This window comes from Hylaeus volcanicus, chromosome 9, assembly GCF_026283585.1.
Source record: "Hylaeus volcanicus isolate JK05 chromosome 9, UHH_iyHylVolc1.0_haploid, whole genome shotgun sequence".
NCBI classification, from domain to species: domain Eukaryota; kingdom Metazoa; phylum Arthropoda; class Insecta; order Hymenoptera; family Colletidae; genus Hylaeus; species Hylaeus volcanicus.
In genome coordinates this window covers 335,165-361,514 of record NC_071984.1, presented here as the reverse complement: position 1 = coordinate 361,514, position 26,350 = coordinate 335,165, and the positions used below count along the sequence as shown (strand labels likewise).

Sequence of the window (26,350 nt, the reverse complement as noted above, 5' to 3'; positions counted from 1 at the left end):
TAGTATTTTAATATGCGTTGGTATTTAGTAGTTTTAATGTTAAAGCTCCTTTTGAAAAGCTCTCAAGGTGCGATCTATCAGTTTCTAAAATATTTTATATTTTTGTAGTGTACTTTTTGTAGATTCTGAATTACATACGATTCAAAGACATTTTTCCCTGCATCGATGGTGCTATATTATATAAAATAATTAGTAAATTATTTTATATTGTAAGAGTATAATCAGTCAATTATTTTATACTATAGCCAATACAGCCGAGCGATAATAAATTTCATTGCTGTTTTCCTAGTGGTATAAACAAATTCTCGCTCAACGTTTGAAAAATAATATTGAATGTGGACGTTAATCATGTTCGCTATTTGTTTAATGCTTATTGCTAATAACGAAAATAAAATGAAATAATTAACATTACAAATAACGATTAATGTACAATAGATTAATAATTGCATTGATATAAAACGAAAATCGTATGTTTTCTCGTAGCGTTCTAATGTTTATAATTATTGCTTTCACTCTAACAAATTATGGATCATTTTTAAGTCGTAAATAATATTACCGGTAAGATTTAAACTTATCTTCGAGTTCGATTCAGCAAAAATCTGTTAGTTACAACAAAAAAAAATAATTGCATATGCATTTTACAATAATAGAATTGTATACCGAATAAGCGCAATTTCAAAGATTATAACTAAAATTTAATACAAATTTCAAACAACTTGAGCAAAATTTCCACAATAAGTTCCTAACAGATACACTTTGTCATCTTACAAAATGTTTTGGTAGTTTTTTTAATACAATTCTTACCGTAAAAGATAACGAATAAGGGAAGCACGTAAAATCGCTTAATAGTCAAAATTAAAAAATTTTTGTAAGTTTTAAATACTCATTTTAATATAAAATAAAGCGTAATTTTATAGTATCGGAATTGGATTTAGTATGTTTAAAATTTGGTAATATGTCGCAATAAAATGTTTGAGTATATTAAATCATATATTATACAGGGTGTCCCAAAAATGTTGTAACACATTGAAAGAAGTGGTTCGAGGGGTGATTAGAAACAACTTTTTCCTCAACGAAAATGTTGTACGAGGCTTAGTTGAGGAGATATTAACAGAAAACACAGACCAATCAGAGCGCGAGTATAACTGCGGAGGGCGGTCGCCTAGCGCGTAGCCCACGTCTACCGCGGGCGGTCCTCCGGCATACTCGCGCTCTGATTGGTCCGGCGTTTTCTGTTAATATCTCCTTAACGAAGCTTCGGACAACATTTTCGCTAAGGAAATAGTTGTTTCAAATCACCTCCCGAACCTCCTGAACCTCTCGAATCTCTCTTTCAAAGACCACCAACATTTTTAGTCCACACTGTATAAATCTTGAATAAAAATTCTTGAATTTTGACTATGGCACCTGCATGTACTCCTTTAAGAATAATTATTAAACTTTCCCCAGCTAAAAATATAATCGGAAGAACTGCTATTAAAATACCTGTTATTATAAACCTACTTCTGGTGTTCACTATACAAGGTTTTCTTCATTCTTCCATATTCTATTCGGATTTGAACAGACAATATGAATAGTTAAAGATTTATGTAAATTCAATATCGAAGGTATAAGGAAGAAGCAGATAAATATAATGTTTTTCGTAGTTATAAGAAATTTATGTAATTTATATAACACTATCAGCTACGTACACATATATGGGGACGATAGTAAATTTTTCTTAATTTCTTTATAGTGATTAAAAATGGAATGAATACTCAAAATATTTCATAAAATCTACATAGCACAAATATTCATAAAAATTGTCTAACATTAAGGAAATGATGGAAAATTGTATTATTTAAGATATTTTTTAACTGTAATTTTTTCTACATTTCTAGGTATTAATAATATATATACGGAGATGGTTATTTAATTTTTGAGTTCAATTACTTAAAAAATATCTGGATTGGTAATATATTTGTTGGAAAACGTTTCATTATAATTATGCTTTGCTATGAAGAAAATTGTATCAAAACAACTTCTATGGGTTCTAAAATATAAACTAATTGCAACATTAAAATGGAATTATGACGAGGAAATTATGGGAAGATTAAAAGAAAATTCTTGCTCGTAGTTGCTTCTAAATTAAAACATAACTTGTATCTGAAATTCCTTTTAAAATTGATTTACCCTGGTTTACGATAAGTGTGAATAATAATTACAACAAAAGAAATCCTTCTAAAACCTTTTGTTTAATTTCATGAAACGATATATTATAATTTTAATGCATTTAATAATGTTTCAGCGTCATTGCATTAAATAAGTAAACTAAACTAATGGTAATAAGTAAAAAATAAATTGTAATGCATTTAATAAACGAATACTTGAGTTTCATTGGATTAAACAAAAATAAAAGACTGGCGATAATAAGTCGCATTTACGTCATGTGAATATCCAATAGACTCGAAATGGAAATTCGTCCCCACATTCGTGGCCAGTACTATATCTAGTAAAAGTATTAGAATATTCAGAATACTTTGAACTTCGGGATAGATTACATTGCTTCGGATACCACAGTAAATACGTGGTTGAGGATACATTCTAATATAAACGTCTAAAAATAGTGACTTCTGTGGAAATAAAAAAATAAATAAAGTCGTACAATCATAAATAATATTGTATTGAACAATTCACCGAACGGTAGATTCTGGTATTAAAGTAATGCTTTAATAAATGAAGTCGATTTACTGAAATTAATCAGCAAATTTGAACTAAAATGAATTCGAATACCTGGTTGTCTCTTTATATGGACAAGAGTCACCATAAGTGGTTGGCGAAAAGTGTAAATAGTTTCTGTGAAACTTTATAAAATTTTGGGTGGGACAAAATCATAATGTTAATGTAATCACAGTGGTCCGGATGGACAAAAACCTGGCCAAAGTTAGTACTAAAATGAGAAAGCATCTGTTATCTTCTATCGTTCTCCAAAGAATAACACTCGTGCTCGAGCGATAGAATTTCAAAATTCAAAATGGCGGATCCAATATGGCCGACACGTATATTAAGAAGTTGTTACATTTTCACGAAACTTGGTATTTAAGAGTTATTTGGGCCGCGAATTACGAGTCTGGTATCAGAATTGCAAAATTCAAAATGACGGATCCAATATGGCCGACATGTATATTACAAAGTTATTAGATTTTCATGAAACTTGATATTTATGACTTATTTGAGCCGCAAACTTTCAATCTTATATCGAAATTCCAAAATTCCAAGCCGCAAACTTTCAATCTTATATCGGAATTCCAAAATTCCAAATGGCGGATCCAATATGGCCGACATGTATGTTACAAAGTTATTAGATTTTCATGAAACTTGATATTTAAGAGTTATTTGAGCCGCAGATTACGAATCTAGTATCAGAATTGCAAAATTCAAAATGGCAGATCCAATATGGTCGACATGCATATTAAAAATATTAAATTATTATGAATTTTGTATGAAATAGGATTTCTAGGTTTATAGGGCAACATAGTTGGAATACATTGGCAGAAATAACAATAATAAATTAATGTTAAATTAAAATTAAGGATAATAAGGTTTGTTTTAATTCCGCGTAAACAGTCTTCTTTTCCTTGTAAGCATGGACTTTAAATTTAAATAACTTAAAAAGGCGCAAATTTGCGCAAGTTTTCTCAATTGGATATCATACCTGATATGTTACTTCATATCAAGAAACTTGGCAGACCGTGTCACTCGGTGACTATCATCTTTGTTTTCCTTCCGGTTCATCGAAAGATAACTAAAATTTATACCTTATTGAGAAGGGAATTACAATAATGAATCCAAAGATATTTTACTTTGTTCTTGTGGAAAGTTTATGTTTATAACGTGTACTTTTATGGTAAAATGATTTACATATGAATCTATTGAGGATAAACTTTCTGTGACACAATAAACGTGCGCCACTTTTCACGATATCAAGGAGCATGAAATTTCGTCAAGTTTGAACCTCCGTACACCAGTAACCGATCACTATTTTTTAAATTTTCAAACGGCATTTAAAAAAAGTGTATTCGAAACTTCAAAAATTGCATTTTGGTCAGATTTTCGGCCATCCGGACCACTGTGGAACATGAAGTACATGAAAAATTATCCGTCACCGCACGCACAATATTGAAAAAAGTATGTTCGAAACTTCAAAAATTGCATTTCGGCCATCCGGACCACTGTGCGACGTGTCGTACGACAGGAATCGTACCGTGTTTTAGGCGCGTCGTACGAAATCGCGCCACAGACAATGGAATCCCATTCATACGGTCGAAGGGTCAGTCGAAGCGGTTGGTTGTACGACGTGTTGTACAACAGATCGTATCGTATATAGGGCGCTTTAGTCTGTCCTCTCTCCCTATTACTTTCCTGAATAATTTTCCCAAAATATTAATAACAACAGAACACAACAAAAATGTTAGTTACCATTTAACATACCTATTCTTAAATACTACTATATTAAATACTACTATATCAAGAATAAATCATTTATTCTTGTACGATTTATAATTTTTCTCTTTTTAATTCCTAAAGTAGCCTCTCTTTCTAGACGTTTACACTAGATGTATCCTTGAATAGGGACGATTGTAAGACTGATTACTCGTACGCAATGAATCCTAAATGCCGTCTGCGATAACCAAGTAGGTGCAAGTTCCCGCCATAGAATCTCAAGCTCCTTTCGACGTTCTCTAACTACACCCTTTTCTTCCCTTTGTTAAACAACCCTACCAGGACGCTCGACATGCTACCGCCGAGGGATGCACGCTAAAAGGGTGCGGACAAAATTTATGATTCACGACTCACGTGACGTTGCAATTACTACACTGTTATTAGCGCGAATTTGTTCGACAGAAACTTGAGGCACTTTCTAGCGCATCCCTTTAAATCTCTGTTTATGAATGCGTACTGTAAACGGTTAGAGATACTCGTGAGTAATGTCGTTTTTCTTACATTTTGGAGAGAATCCCGTTAACAATAATTTCATTTAATTTATATTTTGGTTGGATGTATTGATGTTTGATATGATTATTATTAAATTTGGAATAAAATTGGGTGAAGCCCATAAGAATGGAACAGCAGACATGTATTCCACGGTTTAATTATGTCAGTAGAAATTATACAGGGTGTCCCAAAGATGTTGGACGTCCTTCAAAGAGGTGGTTCGGTAAAAAGGTGGTTGAGGGTGGTTCAGAGTGTGATTTGAAACAACTTTTTCCTTAGCGAAAATGTTATCCGAGGCTTCGTTAAGGAGATATTAACAGAAAACTCCGGACCAATCAGAGCACGAGGATGACGGCGGAGAGCGGCCGCCCAGCGCGCAGCCCACGCCTACCGCGTGCGCTCCACCGGCATCTTCGCGCTCTGATTAGTCCGGGGTTTTCTGTTAATATCTCCTTAACGAAGCTTGGGAGAATATTTTCGCTAAGGAAAAAGTTGTTTCAAATCACCTTCCGAACCACCTCTTTCAAGGACCTCCAACATTTTTATAACACCTTATATATTAAATATTAATGTACACTGTGCACCCACGAGTTTGATTAAGTTACGTAATAGACATTTGATAATTTATGAATTTTCAAATTGGGAATAAATATTCCTGCTATCAAAGCATTACAAATAATCACTTCATAACGATTTTGGAGCCATAAAGAGTATTATATACTCCATCACCAATACCTACAATAGTCGAACCATTTAAGCATCTCTGAAATTTTAAAGGAATTGTCGACAACAATAAAGATTACATTGTACATTAAAACTGTACCAATTCTTACATAAAATAAAATTGCGTATAAAAAACGACATTGCTCATAGGTACCCCTAATAACTATGTATGATTGTTGCACTAATACCAGGTCCACAACTTAGGACCTACTACCTTCCTGTTGTCACGTTGAATAAAATTACGTATATCGAAATGGACTCCAGTACACTAGTCGTTTACTAATTCTTTCTCCTACAAGTATTAAACTACGTATGTGTAGGAATAATAATACAAGGTTTCATAAGCATACATTTAAATGCATTATGGATTTATGCAGCTCGTTAAATTAATTACAGCGTAAACTAGCCGTAAATATTTTGGTACATATCAATATATATAGTATATTATACATCCCCTCGAAATATATCGAGAGCATTAGAGTGGTAGCAGTTCTATATTCCAGAACTGAGAAGACTATCCCGCATGGAATGCGGTATGGGAAGCCTTTTTAGCGAACGGGAGTTGGAGACTCTTTTCGCGTAGACATTTCAAGGTTTTAGAAGGTATAGAATAAACGTCACAGCAATCTAGAGACGTTAAGCAGTTCCTGGTGCAGACTTAACGCGTTCTTTAAGAGAATTTCAGGGGGATTAAAGTGAACGTGGGTATAAGTTTTCTCGTAACTTATACATTTAATCCTATATCTTTATCTTGACCGATTTAACCAAATTGTGCGGAAGTCACTTTTAAACATTTCTCTTTATTCCTACTTTTTTATATTATACTTCTAATCCTATACCTCTATTCTGACCAATTTAACTAAAACATTCTATATAAGCCACACTTTCAAAAACCCACTTTCTATACAGGGTGACCCAAAAATGTTGTAACACCTTGAAATAGGTGGTTCGGGAGGTGATTTGAAACAACTTTTTCCTTAGCGAAAATGTTGTACGAGGCTTCATTGAGGAGATATTAACGGAAAATACTGACCAATCAGAGCGCGCGGATACCGTTGGAGCGCCCGCAGTAACGTATGAGAGCGGCCGCCTAGCGTATAGACCACGCCTACCGCGGCCGCTCCACCGGCATACGTGCGCTCTGATTGGTCAGTGTTTTCCATTAATATCTCCTCAACGAAGCCTCGGAGAACATTTTCGCTAAAGAAAAAGTTGTTTCAAGTCACCTTCCGAACCACCTCTTTCAATGTGTTGTAATATTTTTGGGAAACCCTGTATATGGATATTAGGATGGACCTTAGCCACTTTTGATGACAAATTTCTTTCGAGATTTGCAGCCTAGAATTTTTCTTTTGGATGAGAAAATATTTTACGCAAAATTTGAAGTCGATTGGATAAAAAGGATCACGTGGCGCAATTTAGTTGAAAGTTTCGAAAAAGTTGCAACTCATAGTAACCATACTAATATTATAGGTCTCTGGATTTGTATTTTTTTTCTAAATATGAATATGACAAACCGAATATATGTGAATTCTCCAAATACATAACAATGACCTCGAAAGTTCGAAAATTTTACTTTATAGACAATTTCTTTTTGACGTTATATTTGCCTTGAAAAATAGTGTAACTTTTGTTTAAAATTGCATCATTCCAAATGAAATCTCTAAAAAATATTAACAACATTTTTTTCTGCTGACATAAATAAGTAATAAAATAAATGCTATTGTGGGACTTCCAATCAAATTTTAATTTTTAATGAACGAGTCACCGTTAAACTGTTAAACAAAACTTAGATCTGGACGCGAATTTTGCCCACCTCTGGTTTACGCCAACGACCGATTGGGAATCGATGTTTCAGTTATAACACTCGCTTATTCGAGAAGGCATAAACTTCTCAAGTATCGAGGGGATGTATATTAACATATATATATATTTACTTATATAATATAATAACACAACTAATTCGTATTATTGCGAATTACATATTACAAGGAAAAATGGAGATTAATTATATTACGCTTCAGGAATTCACGACCTATGGAATATATAACATATAGAGTATTATTATACAAGGTGTCCCAAAAATGTTGGAGGTCCTTGAAAGGGGTGGTTCAGGAGGTGATTTGAAACAACCTTTTCCTTAGCGAAAATGTTGCGCGAGGCTTCGTTAAGGAGATAGTAACAGAAAACGTCGACCAATCAGAGCGCGAGTGTGCCGGCGGAGGGCGGTCGCCTAGCGCGTAGTTCCACGCCCACCGCGGGCGGTCTTCCGGCACACCCACGCTCTGACTGGTCCGGAGTTTTCCGGTAATATCTCCTTAACGTAGCCTCGGAGAACATTTTCGCTAAGGAAAAAGTTGTTTCAAATCACCTCCCGAATCATTTCCATTAGACCTCCAACATTTTCGGGATACCCTGTATACACGTAACGAACTCGCTTGCAAACTAAACGCTCGCAATGCGGATAGAAATCCAAAGCGTCGCGGCAACCGAGCACATAATTCTTAATCAAATCAGTGTACAATTACATTCGACCATCAATCATATTCTAATCGTATTCTATCGTCGAACCCATTCTTATGGAATCTATGGTAACATCCTTATACAATTAAAAGGAACAAGGAAAAAAATAACATTTGCCATTGTTTTGCACGTACCTAATATCTATAATGGAAGTGTGTCGTGTGTAGTTTACGCCTGAAGGAACTAGAACTAAAATCACAATGAACCTACAAAGGAAAGTTCGGAAATTAACAAGCTCGAAACACTTGAATTTTTTTAAAAATAATATTCACAGGACCTAATCATAGTACTCTTTTCTATTTTACACCAATCACGATTTTAAGGATGGGAGCACCCCTTAAAAATAATTCCAGTTATTTAAATTGTTGCTAATATCTTTGAAACTATAAGAGATACTGAAAACATTTAAAATGGAAAATTTAATGGTTCTTAACATTCTATAGCATTCTATCTCGTGGTAAGAAATGAAAAATAAAAATTGGAACGGAAGACCGATAGCGATTGTTTTCTTTAATCAATAATTAGCAGCGCAGCTTGTTTTATATTCTTCAAGGAGCTAACGCTTATTCGCAGCCTACGATAATAATAATTAGCATATAGATCAGCGATTCTTAATCTTTCTAACCCCGCGGCACAGTTTCACAGAAGACTCCTCTGACTCGGTTGTTAATCCTGAATAATTATAATAGTAATAGTAATACATAGACTATTCGATAATAAATTGCTGTGAAATGTATATCGATGACTAAGAATAAAATCTGGTTCGAAGCAGACATCAGTGTAAATTTATTGCGAGTTTAAAACTATTTTGTTATTCAATATATAATATTCAAATATTATAGAGAGAATTATAGTGATTGTACGAATACAGTACTGTTTTTAAATGTAAACAAATAACTTATAATAATATATACATTATATTTAACATTATTTGTCTGCAATGAATAGTTACACTCATTGATAATAAATCATGATTTATAATTAGTTTCTTTGATAACGAATTTTAAAATTCATATCTTTTTATAACTTTTACTTTGATATATCATATCAATGTTTTCGAATATTCAAAAGTTTGAGAATTACCAAAGTTGAAAATATTTTAACGATACAACTACCAAGTAAGTCAATGTGATCACCGTATAAAATACTTGTTTTTTTTTAATAATTCAGTTGGTAACAAAGCTTTGGCTAAAATGTTCGATAGCCCAGGAAATATTAATTTAAATTTTTACTATGTATCAAATGTATAGTCGGAAAAAAAGAAAAACCTATTCTGGTAAGAATTGGTTTCATTAGGTCAAACGTGTTAGTCAACTTTTAAAAGATGCGATTTACCAAAAAAAAAAATTAATTGTCACTGATAAAATTTTCCTGATCGATGGTACTACATTATTATTAATCTAAAATTGATCTCTTTTTCTCTCTGTAATATAGTCATAATAGTAAAATTCATTTTGTATTTATTCAAATATATTAAATTAATTTTTCTTCTCGTAAAATTGCATGTGTAGGTTTAATTTTAGTTAACTGTTATGGCGAATATTATCTACTAAATGTATAGTAGGGAGAAAGAAAGATCCATCCTGGTAAGAATAGATCTTAATTGATGAGACGTTTTAGTCAGCTTTTGAAAGATCCTAAGTACGAATTAATTGACACTGTTGAAATCTACTTGATCGATGTTACTATACTATTAATTATTATTATTAATCCAGGACTGAACCGTTTTTCTCACTGCGATACAATCATAATTATTAAAAGCAATTTACTCGAGAACCTGCTGTAGATGCATTTTAAATTTGAGCGTCCATCAATGAGGCATTGCAAACAAATTATAGAAATTCTGTTTCTTCAAGTATCCGAATGTGTCGAAACATTTGGAAAATATATTTTTAACCCAATAAAATTTCCTGAGGGAATTAGGAAATTTTAATAACGTCGTTTAGCTTGAATAATGATTAATATTTATTACTATTATTATATAAGTGATCAAGAAATAATTTCTGTTCTGAAAGGTAAAATAAAATCCATGTGATAATAAATGTTTCAAACTGATGCTTGTCTCTTAACAAAATTTCAAACTATGGAAAACAAAATTAGACCACGACATATAAGATTAAGAATCATCAAGATAATGACACAAGCTCGTGTACATATATGATGGCTACATATACTTCTATATAATATTGTATATATATTATGGCAAAGCGACTCGACTAATCAGGATTGTCTAGGAGGCTAGAAAACGCACCGAAAGAGGACAATCGGAACCGCACAAAAAAAAAAACTACCACCCGGTTCCCGATTCGGAACATCGACAAGGACGAAAGTTTCTCGGACGTGACGGAGACTCGTATGAAATTGGAAAAATAACCTTTATCATCCATGCTATTTGTCATAATTATTTATCATCGTTATTATCATCGTTATCGTATATCGTAGTCGTCGCCTGCTCGTGCTAAGCAATCCTGCCCGCTCGATGATTATTATATCCGTATAATACGCGTGTATCTTGTAAACGCATCTACTTATCGGTGCAATCAGGGCCGGCGTTAGGAGGGGCGCGGTCGGGTGACTGCCCGGGGCGACAGATTTTTGGAGGCGTCGCAGTCCGGGGTTCCTAGTATACTAATATACCGATATACAGGGTGTGCCAAAAATGTTGGAGGTCCTTGATAGGGGAGGTTCGGAGGGTGATTTGAAACATTTTCGCTAAGGAAAAGATGTTTCAAATCACCTCCCGAACCACCCCTTTCAAGGTGTTACAACATTTTTGGGACACCCCGTACATACAGAGTGGAGGTGATTTGAAACAACTTTTTCCTTAGCGAAAATGTTGTCCGAGGCTTCGTTAAGGAGATATTAAGGAAAAACGTCGACCAATCAGAACGCGTGTATGCCGGATGAGCGTAGGCTACGCGCGCTCAGATTGGTTCGGGGTTTTCTGTTAATATCTCCTCAACGAAGCCTCGGACAACATTTTCGCTAAGGAAAAAGTTGTTTCATATCACATCCTGAACCTCTCCATTCAAGAACCTCCAACATTTTCGGGACACCCTGTATATCGGTATATTCGTATACTAGGGACACCGAACTGCGACGCCCCCAAAAATCTGGCGCTCAACCCCTTTCGATGTGTTACAACATTTTTGGGACACCCTGTATATACCCCTGAAGGAGCGCCAAGATAATCTTTCCCGGGGCGCCAATATTGCTAAAACCGGCCCTGGGTGCAATCGTTCGACATGAATCGCGGTTCGAGGTTAACAGGTAAATATCATGCCGCGTCTACGCATGCGGCCATGAACGTTTCGCCAAACGGAACCGAATATCATGCATTTACACATTGCACATTTGAAAAATGCAACAGTTGGCTCGCATTAGGCTTCGCGTCCTTTGCAATCGAGACGCCGAGGACCAAAGTGATTATATAGATAGAGTAGGCAAGACAGTTGAGAAATTATAACGCGAGAAGGAAGGAAAAAAAAGATCGAGTGCACTCCTGTCCTTCTCTAGCGACGCATGCGCAGTAACATTAAAAGACTCTAGTGGGAGAGAATACGAATTTAGGAGAAATATCCTCGTGCGAAATGCAGCGATATATTATTATTATTCTATTAAATTGTACTACTTACAAAAAGGAAACGAATCAAATTTTCTTCTTTTACGTGTAGGTACTTTAATAAGAAACATTTATTCGCTCCAGTAATCTCCTTGGTCGGCGTCAGATGCCCGTTAATTCCTCCTACCAAGTTTTAAAATGATGCGCGCGCAAATTTAGACAGAAAGGGAAAATTAAATTCACCTCCATATTTGTTCTCTCTTCGCATCTGCTTTCTCCGCTTACAGAGTCTCCTATGTCTCCTCTACTCTATCTATAACAATCTATATGATCTCTGCCGAAAACTGACGTCGAGGGAGCTCGCCCCTCGAACGTAAACGAAAGCAGGCGAGCAACCGATTCGCAATCGGGCGCGCTCGGGTTCGCTCGGTGAATGTGTAAATGCGCCGTATCATGCGTGTGCAGCACTCGACGCCGCCGCCGTCGTGCGTTCGCTGTTTTCTTATTTCTGTCTGTGTCACACACTCGGTTTTTCATCGCTTTCGCAATGCGGGTCTCTCCTCAGTAAGGAACGCTCTTTCATCTCGTATGCCTGATTTCAGTCCCTGCCTAAGTGTATGTCCGTGGTCACAACGGCTATGCCGACTTAGTCACCGCGATTAGCGTGGTTTCGCTAGTCGACAGAGAAGTGCCGGAGGGTTGTGGTCGCTAGTTAGGATATGTCAGCTGGTAGTAGTCCCCACCCGCGGAGTCCTCATCGGGGCTTTGCAATTGCTTCACTTGCTTTACTAGCGCGCTAGAACACAAAATACTATCGCTGAATTTACGTTTTCCAGGGTGTTTTTTTTTTGAGATTTGCAATTTTGACTCTTATAATAAAATAGACCGTGTGATTTTCACTGATTTTGGGACAATTCGGAGTTCTCATTCGTCCAGGTTTTCGCGTTGTTGGTCTTCTTTGGGATGCAAGATTTAATAATGATTTTGATTATTGAAGCGTCTCGTGGAAAAGTTAGGTTATATTAATATTGATATAATTGTGCGTTGAAAAATATTCGAGACAAGGGAAATAAAATTGTAAATAATTGTGATTATTTATGTAAGGAGAAAGAGTAAATATATACTTGTGGATGAGAATGAAATGAATGGGACGCATGTTTGATTTTATATCTAAACCAGAGCATCAAGTTTTAATGAAAAATAAAGTACAATTAAGAAAATATGAGAATGAAATATTTGGAAAGAGATAAAATATAATTGGATGGGAATATAGTAAGGGAATATAGTAAGTGGATTAGAACGAAGTGCACGAATACACGTTTGTCCTTGATGTACAGGGTGTCCCAAAAATGTTGGAGGTCTTTGTATGGGGTGATTTGAAACAACTTTTTCCTTAGCGAAAATGTTGTCCAAGGCTTCGTTGAGGAGATATTAACAGAAAACTCCGGACCAATCAGAGCGCGCATATACCGGCGGAAGGCGGTCGCCTAGCGCGTGGCCCACGCCTACCGCGGGCGCTCCACTGGCATCCTCGCGCTCTGATTGGTCGGGGATTTTCTGTTAATATCTCCTTAACGAAGCCTCGGACAACATTTTCGCTAAGAGAAAAGTTGTTTCAAATCACCCCCCGAACCTCCCTTTTCAAGGACCTTCAAAATTTTTGGGACACCCTGTATGCAACTTATACGAGTGTTGGAACACTATTTAAAGAATTCAAAGTGTTGAAGTCGAGGAAGAATGAATAAATATATTAGAAACAAAGAAGAGAAGGGAATCCGAACTCCTTAATTAATCCTTTGTTAGAAACTAATTAGGAACTAATTAAAAATCACAAAAATTTTTCTTCGTTTCGAATATTTTCTGTTCGTACACAAACATATCAATATGTTCTTATAATATAATTCACTTCAAATGTCTTCATAATTCTAGTTTTTCGTGAGGAATGAGAACGGATTTCTGGATCGCCTCGAAACCAATAAAAATCACATCCGCTTTATTATTCGAGGCCCTGAACAAGAAAAGAGAACACTTTCTTAATTTTGACTGTTACAATTTTCTACTTGTTCTCCGAAACGGAGGGAGACTCGCATTTCGGATCTACTGATTTTTCTGGGCGAGTTTTGCCGAATCCTTTCGCATCGCGCAAGCGTAACGAGCATGTTCGCCTAATTGCGAAATCAACGGTGCAGGTTTTCCTTCCATGACTTTAGATTTAACAATCTACCGTTTCGCCGTCGTTGGAAAATTGCCGTCTCGTTGCTTTAGACGTTATTTATCCAACTAACCAGATATCATCGCATGTATGTATAAGATGAACTCACAATGGATGGCCAATCAAACATTTATCGATGTACAACTTTTGTTTTAAAATCGTTTTTTCATTTATTAACCGTTACTTCGATCAATTAATATTATTTTACCAGAATGTAATTAATTAGTTAATCGTTATTGTGGTTGAAAACAGTGAGAAGTAAAAATTTTGTCGAATTTTTTAGAACAAGAATATTTTGATTTTAGAAACATTTTGATTCATGAATTATTTAACAGAAAATAATACTTAACCTAAACGCAGTCGAAAATATTTCTTACTTTTTATATTGAATTAATAAATGCTTGATTGGCTATCCAACACGACTTCTTCTTTTTTTTTCGTAATTTTAGATTCATTTATTACGAATATCATCTATAATTTGCAGTTTTTGTGAAAGAAAAGCGAACGAGCTTGCAACCATAATTACCGACGAATGAAGGGGTTGACCACAACGCAACTACACTTTCATACAGGTTTTCAAAGGACAACATAAATAAAAGAACAAAACAAAATCAAATAAACGAACATAACAGATGGAAAATGACAAACAAAGAGTCGTGTAAGCAGGGATTATTCATGACAACGAGCGTTTGATGCTTATAATTATATTAAGAGGACCGTGTGACGAAACTCTGTTACTATTTGTATAATAAAATAATTGTATATTTGTTTCATTATGTAAATTTGTATGAGGGTCTTCCATTTTATATTAATCGTTTAAATATACAAGGTGTCCCAAAAATGTTGTAACAAATAGAACGAGGTGGTTCGAGAGGTGATTTGAAACAACTTTTTCTTTAGCGAAAATGTTGTCCGAAGCTTCGTTAAGGAGATATTAACGGAAAACCTCGGACCAATCAGAGCGCGAGTATGCCGGCGGAGCGCCCGCTGATTGGTCAGTATTTTCCGTTAATATCTCCTTAATCAAATCAGCTCCTAAACTACCCCTTTCAAGGTGTTACAACACTTTTGAAACACCCTGTATATTAATCCTTCCACGAGTAAGTATTTTATTGCTTATATATATTAGGTGTAGAAATTAATTCTGTGCTTTTACATCCAATTGTTTTTAACTGTAGTTTAAATAAAAATATTTACTCGTTACTTTGTTACGTTAATTTAGCAACCTTCGAAGATCTCAACTCAATCTCCATTGTAATGAATATCTACGCAAGCTAAGTCTCAATCTGGTAACAATTGCAATTTATTTACACGTAAAAAGAAGTTCAGTAGAAAGCAAATTTTGGTTGTTATGAGTATGTGACAATTATTAGAAATTAATTCTGTATCTTTATATTTGACATTTTGTTTTGTAAGAGTACCAACCTTCTAAGTAAATTTTCAATTGTAATGAATTTAAATGCATAACCTAGTCTCAACCTGATAGACGTTACAATGTCTGATTAAAGAAAAATCGTATTAAAAAAAAAAATTAATTATAATAAATAAATAGCGAGTTCGCTCGAAAAGACCATGTAATTAATTTCTACGCCTAATACTCGTTACTGGCTGTGCGTGCCAATAATTTTGTGACTCACCGTGTGTGGATTTCCATAGTTTCGCTCATAGCCCTGAATGCCTTTCACTCGTCTACGTCGCATTGTTTCGCAAACATGCGGAAGATGAAACGTAATTCGTTGTACGACCGAAAAGAAGGAGACTCCTCGCGGAAAAGTGACTCGAAAGTACGAAATTAATTTTACTGCCACCGATGGTCGATAAAATCGAGTTTCAAAGTTAGGGTACCAGGTTCGTTATACAATTAATATTATACAACTCTTTCTTGTGGAACAATCGCACAAACTAAACTTATAAAATTATTAGCAGGAGTAACAAATTTATCAAAATGAAATAAGTAAAATAATAAAATTACTGAAATAAATAAACTGATAAGATTACTAGCAGTAGCGTGATTTAATTTGTCGCTCTGTTCCAATAAATATTAAAAATATGGTGTAAGTAAATTATATATATAAATTATATATGATGTATGTAATATTTTATTGGATATCACGAGTAACAACGAAGTATTATTTCGATCATTTTTCTGTGTTTGAAGTTATCATACCTACAGTTATTGATGACAAGATACTTATAGAATGGATCAGGAAACTCATGATTGATCAAACGAAACTCATGTGTAATAATTGAGCGGATTCTGCTCTCAGTCTCCAACTGTGTATTTAGGGAGAAGGCAATTGGCCCTGTACTATCGATTTCCCATAGAGACAAGCATCCCAATGTCTAGCTTCTCAAGTGAATGGTGGAAGAGTATCGTCACACATGACCTACGTAGCTACATCTAATATCTGAGGAAACATTCTGACGAAACATTATCTAACAACTGTAACAAGTGATTTTGTAAACAAAACTTGCAGTGAGATGCTTCTATTAACACTAGAATTACCAAACAAGTCAATTTGATTCATGTATGTAGAACTTCTTTCTAAAATTATTCAATTAAGACTAGTTATGTCGATAAAGTGATTTGTTCTTTCCTCATTAATAAATAATTCTGAGTAACTAATGAATTATATGTTCATTAATAATAAGTCCTTATTCCTTATAGTCCTAATATATATATATTAATATATTCCTTGTAGTCCTAATTAATAATAAGAGAATAAATATTATCAACGCTTTTGCTATAATATTTAATTCTAATTATTAAAATACAATTAAGGCTGATTACACTTATAAATTGATTCGTTCTGAACAAATGCATTGCCCTTGGTAGTTCTAGTAGTAGTTCTAGGTAGTTCTAGTAGTAGTTCTAGGTAGTTCTAAACAAAACAACTGGTATTATTAAATGGTTAATACGTATTAATACCAAACTCTTGCAAATATTATGAATAAATAATAACGAGATTAGTAGAAACTTGTTTTGAGGCCTTGAACCTATCCTTGCAATGTTCTTACGGATTAAGAAACATATTATTGCTAGACATTATATGCCACACACGTATCAACGTGTATACCTGTATATACAGGGTGTCCCAAAAATGTTGTAACTCCTTGAAAGGAGAGGTTCGGGAAGTGATTTGAAACAATTTTTTCCTTTGCGAAAATGTTGTCCGAAACTTCGTTAAGGAAATATTAACGGAAAACCCCGGACCAATAAGCGGGCGCTCTATTGGCATACTCGCGCTCTGATTGGTCGACGTTTTCCGTTAATATCTCCTTAACGAAGCCTCGGACAACATATTCGCTAAGGAAAAAGTTGTTTCAAATCACCTCCTGAACCACCTCTTTCAATGTGTTACAACATTTTTGGGACACCCTGTATATGGATATTAGGATGGACCTTAGCCACTTTTGATGACAAATTTCTTTCGAGATCTGCAACCTAGAATTTTTCTTTTGGATGAGAAAATATTTTACGCAAAATTTGAAGTCGATTGGATAAAAAGGATCACGTGGCGTAATTTAGTTGAAAGTTTCGAAAAAGTTGCAACTCATAGTAACCATACTAATATTATAGGTCTTTGGATTTGTATTTTTTTTCTAAATATGAATATGACAAACCGAATATATGTGAATTCTCCAAATACATAACAATGACCTCGAAAGTTCGAAAATTTTACTTTATAGACAATTTCTTTTTGACGTTATATTTACCTCGAAAAATAGTGTAACTTTTGTTTAAATGTGCATCATTCCAAATGAAATCTCTAAAAAATATTAACAACATTCTTTTCTGCTGACATAAATAAGTAATAAAATAAATGCTATTGTGGGACTTCCAATCAAATTCTAATTTTTAATGAACGAGTCACCGTTAAACTGTTAAACAAAACTTAGATCTGGACGCGAATTTTGCCCACCTCTGGTTTACGCCAACCACCGATTGGGAATCGATGTTTCAGTTATAACACTCGCTTATTTGAGAAGGCATAAACTTCTCAAGTATCGAGGGGATGTATATTAACATATATATATATTTATTTATATAATATAATAACACAACTAATTCTTATTATTGTGAATTACATATTACAAGGACAAATGGAGATTAATTATATTACGCTTCAGGAATTCACGATCTATGGAATATACTATAACACATAGAGTATTATTATACAAGGTGTCCCGAAAATGTTGGAGGTCCTTGAAAGGGGAGGTTCAGGAGGTGATTTGAAACAACTTTTTCCTTAGCGAAAATGTTCTCCGTGGCTTCCTTAAGGAGATATTAACAGAAAACCACGGACCAATTAAAGCGCGCGTATGCCGCTGGAGGGCGGTCGTCTAGCGCGTAGTCCACGCCTACCGCGGCCGCCTCACTGGCATCCTCGCGCTCTGATTGGTCCGGGGTTTTCTGTTAATATCTCCGTAACGAAGCCTCGGACAACATTTTCGCTAAGGAAAAAGTTGTTTCAAATCACCTCCCGAACCTTCCCTTTCAAGGACCTCATTTTTGAGACACCCTGTATATCTAAAAACTCTATACAAGTGAAAGATAATATTCCTGTAGAATTGCTTGTGGAAAGCGAAGCGGACCTTTAGCTAATTACTAATTGTTTAAACCCAACTTATCTTGTTAGTTTGCTACGAATAGTATGAAGTGTGTGTGTGTGTGTGTGTGTGTGTGTGTGGCGCGCGCTCGCGCGCGTGCGTGTAAAATTGAAGTAAATTAACGGAACATTTAGTAGTAGCACTAAAGGTTAGTCATTCGAGGTATTAATAAAAGGAAACGAAAACACGGCAACACCATTTTAAAAATGCGTACAAAGTGTTTCATTTAAATCGGAAGGATTACAATAAATTTTTTACAAAAGTGGCTTGGTTAAACAAATGCTTTCATATTATGGATAAAAACGTTTTGGGTTATATTAACAAAAATAAATTGGTTTGGTGAATTTCTTCCACTATTTCTCTTATAGGTAAGTTGTTTACTTCGTGCAATATCTTAAGGATTCAAAAATAATTGATGAAAATATATAATATAGATAAAAATACGTTTTCAATATGAAATCTCAAAATCTGTAAATAAAGGTTGTAGCGTCGTTATACTCACAATGAGAAATATTGAAACATCTGAGTTACGGAAAATAAAAGACATACACCTACTGACTTACGAAAGAACACGCGGTTGAACAGTCAGTCGAACGCGAACGACATAAAATAAATAGTATTCCACTTACTTAATTACTTAATTACTTAATTACTTTAATTATTGAGTTACTTAAAAAAATTAATTTGTTAAATCTCCCTCACTACTTCACTCAGAAACAAAATTATTCACACCGTGTAATTCGTCCCTTTCAATCGAATAACTTTTGTGAAAACATTTTCGTGATAGTTAACCATTAATTTAAACGAAATGATTTAAACGAAACACACTGTACAACGCACGTAAGTTAATTTTCACTGGCAACGTGTAGATTCATCGCAGTAAAATTAGTTTAAGCAACCAAGGTAATAATTTTCTCATTCCAAATACTTCCAATGTACTAAGTGCTTTGCGAGTCTAAGTTTACGACTTTTAAGAAAAACTGTACCAAGACAAAATAACGTCCATTCGATAAAACGTAAATGCTCGGAGAACGGTCTACGAGTTAGAATTTTCTACGGTTCTAAATACATCACTAAACTGCGAATATTATGCATTTATGGCATACGTTGATATAAGACACATACAAAAAATGTATATCATGTACATATGTAGAATATATTCAACAATAATTTTTATTTTGACAACATAAGTATTATTCAATATGCATTTTATCTATCATCTACATCGTCTGTTGATTATTTATACAATTATTCGTATAATATTTCATAATTCATAAAATGCCGATTGATAAACTGCCTCTTGGTAAAATGTTAATTAGTGTAATAATATTAACCTCTTCATGGATATTGATAGATACGTGTACGCTTGTTTTTATAGCAAGATGGCAGTTATTTTAAAATTTTTAAATACACAACATTAAAGTGAGACAGCTTCAGCTTGCTTTATTAAAATGTGTAACTGAAACAATCATATTTATATGTTAAAATCAATTTATAATCAAATCAAAATTGCTTTGATTTGTGTGTACACCATTATAGCACCAAAAAAAAAAAATCTACTTAAAATTTGATTCCCAAGAAGTTAATATTTCGTTTCGCATAAGTGCACACACCGTTTGATTTTATCTTCAGCATATATACTCGTCATACTTTTTTTCGTATCGTAAATGCATAAAATCCGCAAGTTTATACATTACAAATCGGATAAAACTACATACGACGAAAGGAAGGTAACCGATCCGTCAAAATTCTCATCACGCAAATCAGACAATTGTGCATGCAGCGTACACAATGAGAAGCGCAATTAAATAATTACAACTTACAAGGAAACTACATTCGCAATTTTAAATCGTTAGTTAACCCCTAGAACTATCGACAGTCCATCGAATTGTTTTCTTAATATACAGGGTGTCCCAAAAATTTTGGAGGTCCTTGAAAAAGATGGTTCGGAAGGTGGTTTGAAACAACTTTTTACTTAGCGAAAATTTTGTACGAGGCTTCGTTACGGAGATATTAACGGAAAACGTCGACCAATCAAAGCGCGAGTATGCCAATGGAGCGCCCGCTAATTGGTCAGTGTTTTCTGTTAATATCTCTTCAACGAAGCCTCGTACAACATTTTCGCTAAGGAAAAAGTTATTTCAAATCACCTCCTGAATCACCTCCTGAATCACCTCTTTTAAGGTGTTACAACATTTTTTGGGCACCCTGTATATACAGAGTAGAGGTGATTTGAAACAACTTTTTCCTTAGCGAAAATGTTGTCCAAGGCTTCGTTGAGGAGATTTTAATGGAAAACGTCGACCAATCAAAGCGCGAGTATGCCAATGGAGCGCCCGCTGATTGGTCAGTGTTTTCTGTTAATATCTCTTCAACGAAGCCTCGTACAACATTTTCGCTAAGGAAAAAATTATTTCAAATCACCTCCTGAATCACCTCTTTCAATGTGTTACAACATTTTTGGGACACCCTGTATAATTACTTGCCTGGTTGAATTATTGTCGCTAATATCGTACAAAATGTGTTGCTAATAATTAAGTAATTTTTGTTAAAACGTTCGAAGGCATATGGGTAAATTTTGATTTTGATAGTTCTAGTGTTAATAACGTATGATTTTTCAGAGACAATCGTGTTTGATTATTCAGTAATCAATGTTACAAATTACATTTTATTCAACACTGATATAATGGATTCGTCAAGTGTAATACAAACTACGGACGATATTGTAAGTATTTGTGGCGACTGTCAATATGACGGAAAAATGGTATATCAGATTTTATCTGTATCGTGTGACGGTAGTCGATCAACAACACGCATCGCTTGCTACAATTGGAGCAAACATCTAATCCATTGAACTGTTACTGATTAGAAGAAACGGTGTACTTTATTGGTTTTTTTAAAATGTAGATATCGGAATGCAATTGAATTGGGAATTTCGTATGTATTAAAAGGAGAAAATAACAAATTGAACGCGGATAATGAGACATGAAAAAAGGAAAAATAAAAAATTGGAAAAAAATGAAAATTGAAAAGGAGAAGATGAATAATAAAAAGGAGAGAATGAAAAATGAAAAGAGACAAATGAAACACGAAAACGAAAAATGAAATATGGAAGGAAAAAAATGAAAAGTGTAGAATGAAAAATGAAACGTTAAAAAGGAAACTTACATTATACTTCTGATAGACATTCGTTACTTGTATAAACTCTTAAAATTGTATGTATATTTTAAAAATTGAATGTAATCGAATAATCGGATTCTCTACCACGTAAATCTAACTTTTTACGTTGTTCCGTAGCCGCGAAACGTGACTCTTCTCCACGCAATATAATCCCAAACTGGTTAGGTTTTTTCTTTATTATGCTACACGCAGATGTATTTGCTCTAGAGCCAGTGAGAAGATCATGATAGTAACGTTCGCACGGTAAACATTCGTACCAATGCATATTATCGTTATAGGACGTAGCATTATTAGTATTTTAATATCGTCGTATTTGTCTCGAGGTATTCGTTGACCTTAACCTTTTATTGGACCTTTACTTTATATTCTGTATCTTAGTACACAAAAGAAATGCAACATTTTAAGGTCGAATATAGCAGAATCATTGTAACCGATTATAAATTATATTTTATATTATTGTATATAAATTTCGTTATAACTAGAATGAGGATCTTTATGCAAAATAAAATCTTCGCGAACGTCTTACATAAATTGAAGCTAAATAGAAATTTATTGTATTCTGCAAATATTATAACATGAACTTTATTTTCAATCTTTTCTATATTCTTGCATATTGTATGCATTTTGTAGGTTCTTGTAAATTTAAGTTTCCTATAAATGCATAAAGATCCGCAGTCTAGTTATAACTATTCAAAAAATAGCGTGTCTTAACTTTGCAGATCGACGAATCTAATTGTAAAATATATTTCATTGTAACTATTCGAAAAATAGCGTGTCTTAATTTTGCAAATAGTCCAATCCGATTATAAAATATATTTTATATTATTATACAGGGTGTCTCAAAAATTATGGAGGTCCTTGAAAGGGGTAGTTCAGGAGGTGATTTGAAACAACTTTTTCCTTTGCGATAATGTTCTCCGAGGCTTCGTTCAGAAGATATTAACGGAAAACACTGACCAATCAGGGCGCACGTATACCGGCGGAGGGCGGTCGCCTAGCGCGTAGTCCACGCCTACCGCGGGCATCCTTGCGCTCTGATTGGTCCGGGGTTTTCTGTTAATATCTCCTCAACAAAGCCGCGGACAACATTTTCGCTAAGGAAAAAGTTGTTTCAAATCACCTTCCGGACCACCCCTTTAAAGGTGTTACAACATTTTTGGGACACCCTGTATATACAGAGTAGAGGTGATTTGAAACAACTTTTTCCTTTACAAAAATGTTGCCCGAGGCTTCGTTGAAGAGATATTAACAGAAAACCCCGGACCAATCAGAGCGCGCGTATATTGGTTCCCTAAAACGCGAGGAAAAATTAAAGCACTGTTTAAACGGTTTAAAATGGTTTAAATTATCGCCGTTGTGTGAAAGATAAAAAGGTTACCTTTACAGTATTCCGAAAGGAGGACCATAATAATCCGTTAGAAAAAAATAAATCCGAGTATCTATAAATATCTTTGATCCGTGATCGATGCGTTTACAAAATACATTCGGTTTCCTTGAGAGTCAACGAAGTCAGAGGAAGTCGTGCAACACCTGTGCAATTATTTTAGAATAATGGTCAGACACGCGGTACTTTTCAATTTCGCACTTTGTATAGTTCACTTTTGTTATGACACTTCACTATTTCCTACAACTATCCACTCGACGCTGATTAAGGTAACGCGGTAACGCGATAACGCGACACAGTCCAAAGCGAATAATAACCGATCGGGAAACTTCATTTACATCTAACGCATTTCAAGAATTTATCGATGTTTATAGTTTATCGAAAAAGAATGTATCGCGTACGTATCGATTGCCGTCGGTACTCCACGTGCGAATGGTCAAGTGGAACGTGTTCATCATTATTCAATTCTAATGCTTGCAAAATTTTCTATTTCTATTTTCTGCTGACCGATTGTGATTAAAGTATTAGATAAAGTCGAATTTGCATTTAATATTACGGTTTGTCGCTCTACTATCGAGGCTCCTAGTATGTTTTTGTTTCGTGTACGACAGGTGTTGGAAGGTCGTAGTGCGAGAGAGCGAGACGCTAAGAAAATTCATGAACGAGCAGCTTACCAGGTACAATTACTATAATCGTAACTAAAATTGACTCCTACATCTTTTATGTACCTTATCTAATAAATATTTTATATATAAATTACCTAGAAGGTTCGCTGACGCGACACTCTTTTGTTGGCAAAACTTTCATGTTAGACATGAAACTGCGTCTTCGATAGACCGTGAAACAATAAACACGCGGTACTTTTCAATTTCGCACTTTGTATAGTTCACTTTTGTTATGACACTTCACTATTTCCTACAACTATCCACTCGACGCTGATTAAGGTAACGCGGTAACGCGATAACGCGACACAACTAAGAACGAACCACGAACGAGTGACGCGAACCAATGCGAACGGTAGGAGCGCACACGCGTTACTAACGTTGCGTTTCAAGCTCGAATTGCCGGCTCCGCCATGACACTGGCGCGAGCCAGCCAATGAGGAGAAAGCTAGCCGCTAGGTAGGAAAGGGATATCGAACTGCGCGCCAAATTCGAATGCATAATAACGTTGGAATGCCTCTTCTCGTAAATAATAGCTTGGCATTAAAGCATCTAATATAATAATACTCTTTGTTGTAATTACAGTGCCCGAAATTTCCATAAAGCCACCCAATATTTTGACGAATTTTTAAAAAATATTTTTAACTTTACTACTTTTTTCTCATCTACAATTATATTTAATTTACATTTTTTGTGTTTACATTATTTGCTGTACGAAGCAAAATATAAGTGGGAAATTTCTATAAGGCCACTTAGTTTGTGTTTACAGTGGGTGTAGAATGTATTCGTACACTGATCAATTTCCCAAAAAACTTTTGTGTGAAATTGTAGTTTCTTAAACTTTGTTTTTTATAATTAATGATATTTTACATATTCCCGGAAGTCTCTAAGATAGATATAGTCCAAACAACATTTACTAGTTAATGTAATTCGTGAAATTAACAAAAAAAATGGGAAAAGTGTGTAAAAGTATAGAAGCAATAAGTATTTCTACGATTCTTATGACGAACCATTTACAGTAGAGTTTGTAACGTAAAGACATTAGTTTATTGCTCCGTACGAGTTAGAAAACATTAAATTTCCAGTAAAGTACTTTTAAAAATGACTCTAATAGAGGAGTCAAACAAGATCCCACTTCGAATAACTAATAATTTAGTTAATTTAATGCTTAGAAGATTACAATAATTATAAAATCAAACGGAAATCCCTACGAAGGAAGTGTTATATACTTGTAATATAATATAATATATATATATATTCTTTTCTTTTTAATGAAGTTTTAAAAATGAAACAGTTGTGCGAATACTTATTGCTTCAATATTTCTATTGATTACTTGTTTCTTTTCTCTTGCTCATTTCGCAACTTAGATAAATAGCTATTTTTGTTGTAATCTATCTATTCTAGAGATTTCCGAGAATATGTAGAATGTCATTGTTTACAAAAAATAAGATAATAAATTACAATTTTACATAGTTATTTTGGAAATTGATTGGTGTACGAATACTTTCTACACCCACTGTAAGTGCGAAATTTCTACATATAAGACCACTTAGTTTGTGCTTAGATTTTGAGTTAAGAAGTAAAGCTAGGTACCATAAAGGATGTGAAACTCCAATAAAAAAGTAATTTGTGTATTTGCATAAAAATTTATCTGTAAATTTATTGAAATGGTAATATTTTATATTTTAATTTCTTACTAGTGAAATGCCACGAGGACAATTGTTAACCAGTGAAGAAAAGGCATCCATTGATGCTTATAGGGATATGGGATGTTCTAATCGCATAATTGCAAAAAAAATTAACCTATCACGTACCGTTGTAAATAATTATGTAAATTTAGGAAAAGATTAGGGGAAAAACCGTCCCAAAGGGGTGAATTTAAATAAAAGGCTGACCAAGAGTCAGCATTCATTATTAATGAGATCTGCATCAAGAGTATTTAAAAGTGCAGCACAACTTTGCGTTGAATGAAATTTGCCAGTAACTACAAGATGTATACAGCAAATTTTAAAAAATTCCAAACGATTCCACTGGACAAAAATGGTGCAAAAAACAGCACTCAAAGTCAAACACAAACAGGCTCGTCTTGATTTTGCAAAACACACATGTCCTGGTCAAAGAATGGGAATTTGTTATTTTTTCTGATGAAAAGAAATTCAATTTAGACGGGCCAGATGGTTTTAAATATTGCTGGCATGATTTAAGGGGAAAAAAGACATAACAATGAGTCGCAATTTTGGTAGTGGTACATTAATGATCTGAGCTGCATTTAAACCTGACATCAAGGCACCAATCTGTTGCATTACTCCTAAAATGAATTCTGAAAAGTATACAGAATTATGAGACACAATTTTAAAACCATTTATTGAAGATAGTGGACACAATGATTTCATTTCAGGCGTATTAAGAACACATATACAGGGTGTCCCAAAAATGTTGTAACACCTTGAAAGAGGTGGTTCGGGAGGTGATTTGAAACAACTTTTTCCTTAGCGAAAATGTTGTCCGTGGCTTCGTT

General features: G+C 34.4%; 1 protein-coding gene and 1 long non-coding RNA gene across 8 annotated transcripts in view; one reads left to right on the top strand and one right to left on the bottom strand.

Moving 5' to 3' along the window:
* Positions 1-26,350, bottom strand: part of LOC128882007 (serine-rich adhesin for platelets) — a 263,101-nt gene that overhangs the window by 47,389 nt on the left and 189,362 nt on the right. The gene's annotated exons all lie outside the window — the stretch shown is intronic.
* Positions 15,140-16,623, top strand: LOC128882015 (uncharacterized). 2 transcript variants are annotated; one of them, XR_008458251.1, is made up of 3 exons: positions 15,140-15,842; positions 15,921-16,048; positions 16,153-16,623. It is a non-coding gene; the product is annotated as an uncharacterized LOC128882015 (long non-coding RNA). The 2 variants fall into 2 exon arrangements; XR_008458250.1 differs by having other exon boundaries at positions 15,918-16,048.